This window comes from Coregonus lavaretus, assembly GCF_964263955.1.
Source record: "Coregonus lavaretus genome assembly, chromosome: 28".
Classification (NCBI taxonomy): domain Eukaryota; kingdom Metazoa; phylum Chordata; class Actinopteri; order Salmoniformes; family Salmonidae; genus Coregonus; species Coregonus lavaretus.
Window position 1 is genome coordinate 40,443,979 of NC_140015.1, and position 6,066 is coordinate 40,450,044.

The window sequence follows — 6,066 nt, forward strand, 5'->3', positions numbered from 1 at the left end:
AGAGAGAGAGAGAGAGAGAGAGAGAGAGAGAGAGAGAGAGAGAGATGTGCACAGTGTGTTCTGGCTGGAGGCCCGCTGCCCTCTGAATCTAGGTCACCAGCAGCATCATCACAGAGAGACAACACTGTAGCATACACCGCTAACACATACACACACACAAAGTTCTCCATCTTTCTAGTCCTAACTTGCTGCTAACTCACACCTAACCAATGTTCCCTCTAAACTGCGTGCAGTATCCCCCAGACGGCTGTCAGAGCTCAGAAGAACTATCATCCCAGGGAGAGGAGCACGAGGTTGAACTTCACTCAACTTTCTACAGTTTTCCCCGTTAGTTAACATTGTCAATGTTTCCCTTTGCTGTGGCAACTGTGATGGAATCAACGCAATATTAGCCCCTTTCAATGCAACATAACAAAACGAACTATGCAAGAGATTTTGTTGTAGGCAGAACACATCGGAGGAGGATTGTATTGCACAAGACTCAGCCTATACACTACACCTTGGCTGCCCAACCCTCTTCCTGGAGATCTACTGTCCTGTGGGTTTTAACTCCAACCCTCTTCCTGGAGATCTACTGTCCTGTAGGTTTTCAGTCCAACCCACTTCCTGGAGATCTACTGTCCTGTAGGTTTTCAGTCCAACCCACTTCCTGGAGATCTACTGTCCTGTAGGTTTTCAGTCCAACCCACTTCCTGGAGATCTACTGTCCTGTAGGTTTTCAGTCCAACCCTCTTCCTGGAGATCTACTGTCCTGTAGGTTTTCAGTCCAACCCTCTTACTGGAGATCTACTGTCCTGTAGGTTTTCAGTCCAACCCTCTTCCTGGAGATGAGATCTACTGTCCTGTAGGTTTTTCAGTCCAACCCTCTTCCTGGAGATCTACTGTCCTGTGGGTTTTCAGTCCAACCCTCTTCCTGGAGATCTACTGTCCTGTAGGTTTTCAGTCCAACCTCTTCCTGGAGATCTACTGTCCTGTAGGTTTTCAGTCCAACCCTCTTCCTGGAGATCTACTGTCCTGTGGGTTTTCAGTCCAACCCTCTTCTGGAGATCTACTGTCCTGTGGTTTTCAGTCCAACCCTCTTCCTGGAGATCTACTGTCCTGTAGGTTTTCAGTCCAACCCACTTCTGGAGATCTACTGTCCTGTAGGTTTTCAGTCCAACCCTCTTCCTGGAGATCTACTGTCCTGTGGGTTTTCAGTCCAACCCACTTCCTGGAGATCTACTGTCCTGTAGGTTTTCAGTCCAACCCACTTCCTGGAGATCTACTGTCCTGTAGGTTTTCAGTCCAACCCACATCCTGGAGATCTACTGTCCTGTAGGTTTTCAGTCCAACCCACTTCCTGGAGATCTACTGTCCTGTAGGTTTTCAGTCCAACCCACTTCCTGGAGATCTACTGTCCTGTAGGTTTTCAGTCCAACCCACTTCTTGGAGATCTACTGTCCTGTAGGTTTTCAGTCCAACCCACTTCCTGGAGATCTACTGTCCTGTAGGTTTTCAGTCCAACCCACTTCCTGGAGATCTACTGTCCTGTAGGTTTTCAGTCCAACCCTCTTCCTGGAGATCTACTGTCCTGTAGGTTTTCAGTCCAACCCACTTCCTGGAGATCTACTGTCCTGTAGGTTTTCAGTCCAACCCACTTCCTGGAGATCTACTGTCCTGTAGGTTTTCAGTCCAACCCTCTTCCTGGAGATCTACTGTCCTGTAGGTTTTCAGTCCAACCCTCTTCCTGGAGATCTACTGTCCTGTAGGTTTTCAGTCCAACCCTCTTCCTGGAGATCTACTGTCCTGTAGGTTTTCAGTCCAACCCTCTTCCTGGAGATCTACTGTCCTGTAGGTTTTCAGTCCAACCCTAATTTAGCATATCTGATTCAGCTAGTTAAGGTCTTGTTGAGCAGCTAATTAGTAGAATCAGGTGTGTTAAATTAGGGTTGGACTGAAAACCCACAGGATGGTAGATCTCCAGGAAGAGGGTTGGGCAGCCCTGCTCTACACAGACCGGTCTCCGGTGCTGCCTAACCAATCAGAGCTGTAGTAGGCCTATATGCAAATAGATCATTGCCATGTATGGATCTGTACCATTTACTTTGAACTGGACTGTGTTTACAGCATGAGCGGTCGTGAGGAGATGCTCTTTTTTTGAGATCGGAGCAAGAGCTGCATGTAGCCACGTGTGCACGTTTTGTTTATATCCTTTGCTAGTTAGTGAGTTATTATCCCAGTTATAGATAATTTGTAGTCAGCAATAGGGGAGTGATTGCTTCCTACAACAGCACAAAACGTGTACATTTCTAGACAACTTTGAAAAGCCAGTCAGGTAAATAGCTTTTCTTTTGTCTTAAAGGGGCAGTGTTGTATTTTGAGACGGGCTTGAATAAGCTAAGTAGCCAATAGGCAGAGGGTAGCATAATTTGTCTGATGTAATAATGGTATGGGAACAATAATGCATTTTCAGTCACCTCCTTGTCTGAAGGACAAGTGGATAAACAGGTTAATGCCAAGCCCTGCATGTTTTTTTTTCTCAAAAGTCTCATGGAATGTAGGCCCACATTGAACACCACACATTGGCTGCTACTGTAGGCTGAATGATAGAACAGCTATTTCCATGTTAAAATGTTATGGGATGCATTTTCTCCATTGTTTTTGATGGTAGGCCACTCTGGTAGGCCTACATTATGATCATATAGCCACAGTAGCCTACTTGGCCACTGTTAACTTTTTATTTATTTTTTATTCAACCTTTATTTATCTAGGCAAGTCAGTTAAGAACAAATTCTTATTTACAATGATGGCCTCGGCCAAACCCTCCCCTAACCCGAACAACGCTGGGCCAATTGTGCGCCGCCCCATGGGACTCCCGATCACGGCCGGTTGTGATACAGCCCGGGATCGAACCCGGGTCTTAGACCGCCGCGCCGCTCAGGATCCCCTAACTAACTTAAAGCGGGTACATACTCAGTGTTCACAGTAAATGCGCGCTGGAAGTTGAACATCATTTTCACAACGTTCAAGTTTGTGCTCAGCAGACCAGAAATTAGCTCAGTGCCAAAAACAATTGAGGGAACATTGGTGCTAACTCGGTGCTAGCTTGGTCCCAGGACAGACAGAGTAGGAAGGTGCTGGAGCAGCCATTAGCCAGACCACCATAGTTATATTGACTCTTCGGGATCACTGTGATACTGCTAACACCTTCCTGTTTGGATTTTACACAATGAGGATGTTTTCATGTTGGCAGCACACAGGTACAACAGGACTTGATAAGGAAAATATGATATGAATTGATATGAATCTGAATATTGTATCTGTAACCCCCAACTAAAAAAGGACAAAATAAATACAAATGTGGTCACACAAATGAGGACTTTTCTTTGGATTATTTTTAGGATTATAGAGACTGAGAGAACAGCTACCAACTTCAAACCACACCCTTTTCATAGGCTTTCTGAGAAACATACACTAGTTCTTTTCTAACAGATCAGTGACTATTTATAGTCAAAGAAGCACATCTGAATATGTTCTAGTGTAACTGTGTCTGTGTGGTTCTGTTAGATTGACTGTGTCTGTGTGGTTCTGTTAGATTGTCTGTGTCGTTCTGTTAGATTGACTATGTCTGTGTGGTTCTTTTAGATTGTCTGTGTCTGTAGGCCGATCTGTTAGATTGACTGTGTCTGTGTGGTTCTGTTAGATTGACTGTGTCTGTAGGCCGATCTGTTAGATTGACTGTGTCTGTGGGCCGATCTGTTAGATTGACTGTGTCTGTGGTTCTGTTAGATTGACTGTGTCTGTAGGCTGATCTGTTAGATTGACTGTGTCTGTGGGCCGATCTGTTAGATTGACTGTGTCTGTGGTTCTGTTAGATTGACTGTGTCTGTGGGCCGATCTGTTAGATCTCTATATTGAACCAAAGAGGGGCGAGATGGAACCACTGTGTGCATCTTAAATGGCACCCTGTTCCCTAAATAGTGCACCGCGTTTTACGAGGGGGAGTTCTTTAAGGGACGGACCATGTGTTGTTTTGTTTTATCCGCCTGGAGGGAACCGGGAGGGTTCAGCCCAGTGGGTCATCTGGTTCCACTGCTGTTGTCCTGCAACACTAACTCTGATCCTCCTAGTGTGTGTGTGTGTGTGTGTGTGTGTGTGTGTGTGTGTGTGTGTGTGTGTGTGTGTGTGTGTGTGTGTGTGTGTGTGTGTGTGTGTGTGTGTGTGTGTGTGTGTGTGTGTGTGTGTGTGTGTGTGTGTGTGTGTGTGTGTGTGTGTGTGTGTGTGTGTGTGTGACAGCAGTACCGTGAACCTTTGAACATTATTGATAGATCACACAATCAATGATCCTCCCAGATGACCTTACTAAGGTGTGTGTTTGGGGGCAGGACAGGATACATTGTGTACACTAGTGAAAACCTGTCCATCTCCTCTTTATGCCTCTGGTGAAATGTTCTTTATATGAGTCTATGGGTGAAAACACCTGACTTGAGATGGTGGCTTTAGTGAAGACTGAAGTAAGCTTACTCTATCCTGTACCTTAGCATGTTCTGGTCTAGAACAGGCTGTACTGTAACCATAACCCACAGCATCAGCAGCAGTATTTGTGTCATACCCATGGATTTCTGTTTGTATCTGCTATGTGGGCAACAGTCATCTTCAACGTGAATAGGGACTGTCTGCTTGTAGCTGGTTACTGCTAGTGTCTGGTCTCTGGTTGGCTGGTTGCTGCTAGTGTCTGGTCTCTGGTTGGCTGGTTGCTGCTAGTGTCTGGTCTCTGGTTGGCTGGTTGCTGCTAGTGTCTGGTCTCTGGTTGCTGCTAGTGTCTGGTCTCTGGTTGGCTGGTTGCTGATAGTGTCTGGTCTCTGGTTGGCTGGTTGCTGCTAGTGTCCGGTCTCTGGTTGGCTGGTTGCTGCTAGTGTCTGGTCTCTGGTTGGCTGGTTGCTGATAGTGTCTGGTCTCTGGTTGGCTGGTTGCTGATAGTGTCTGGTCTCTGGTTGGCTGGTTGCTGCTAGTGTCCGGTCTCTGGTTGGCTGGTTGCTGATAGTGTCTGGTCTCTGGTTGGCTGGTTGCTGATAGTGTCTGGTCTCTGGTTGGCTGGTTGCTGATAGTGTCTGGTCTCTGGTTGGCTGGTTGCTGATAGTGTCTGGTCTCTGGTTGGCTGGTTGCTGCTAGTGTCTGGTCTCTGGTTGCTGCTAGTGTCTGGTCTCTGGTTGGCTGGTTGCTGCTAGTGTCCAGTCTCTGGTTGGCTGGTTGCTGCTAGTGTCTGGTCTCTGGTTGGCTGGTTGCTGATAGTGTCTGGTCTCTGGTTGGCTGGTTGCTGCTAGTGTCCAGTCTCTGGTTGGCTGGTTGCTGCTAGTGTCTGGTCTCTGGTTGGCTGGTTGCTGCTGTACAAGGTACTGTCTTAGTGTCTGCCTGGTGTACAAGGTACTGTCTTAGTGTCTGTCTGTCTGCCTGGTGTACAAGGTACTGTCTTAGTGTCTGTCTGTCTGCCTGGTGTACAAGGTACTTGTTAGATTAATTTGTATTTTAAGAATATTGACTAAAGGATTTCACCCCAAATACAGTTTAAATGTGTGAACGGTGTTAAGAGTTATAATGTAGTGGCAACCCACTAACAGAGGGGGGCGGGACTAAACATTCCAGGGTGAAGGGGACTGAGAAAACGGGTTAAAAAAAAAGCCTCCTAAAGGTGGGCAGAGCAAAGTGCCTTTGTGTGTCAAGAGGTATAAAACAGGAGTGTATGGGTTTTGGCGCCAGAGCTCTCCATGAATAAAAATACAGATCATTCTTGCTGGTTGTGGACCTTGAATCATTTAGGATTAAAACCAGAGCCTTACAACCTCTGGTAATGATTCAAGCTTAGGTTGAATTAGAGATAGAAATTCTCGTGACAGTACTGTCTTAGTGTCTGTCTGTCTGCCTGGTGTACGAGGTACTGTCTTAGTGTCTGTCTGTCTGCCTGGTGTACGAGGTACTGTCTTAGTGTCTGTCTGTCTGCCCCTCCTTGTTCTACTGTGGTAGTGGAGCTGTACAGCATCATAATGACTTCAGGGGAATACACACACATTCCAGTCTGAACACTTTCAG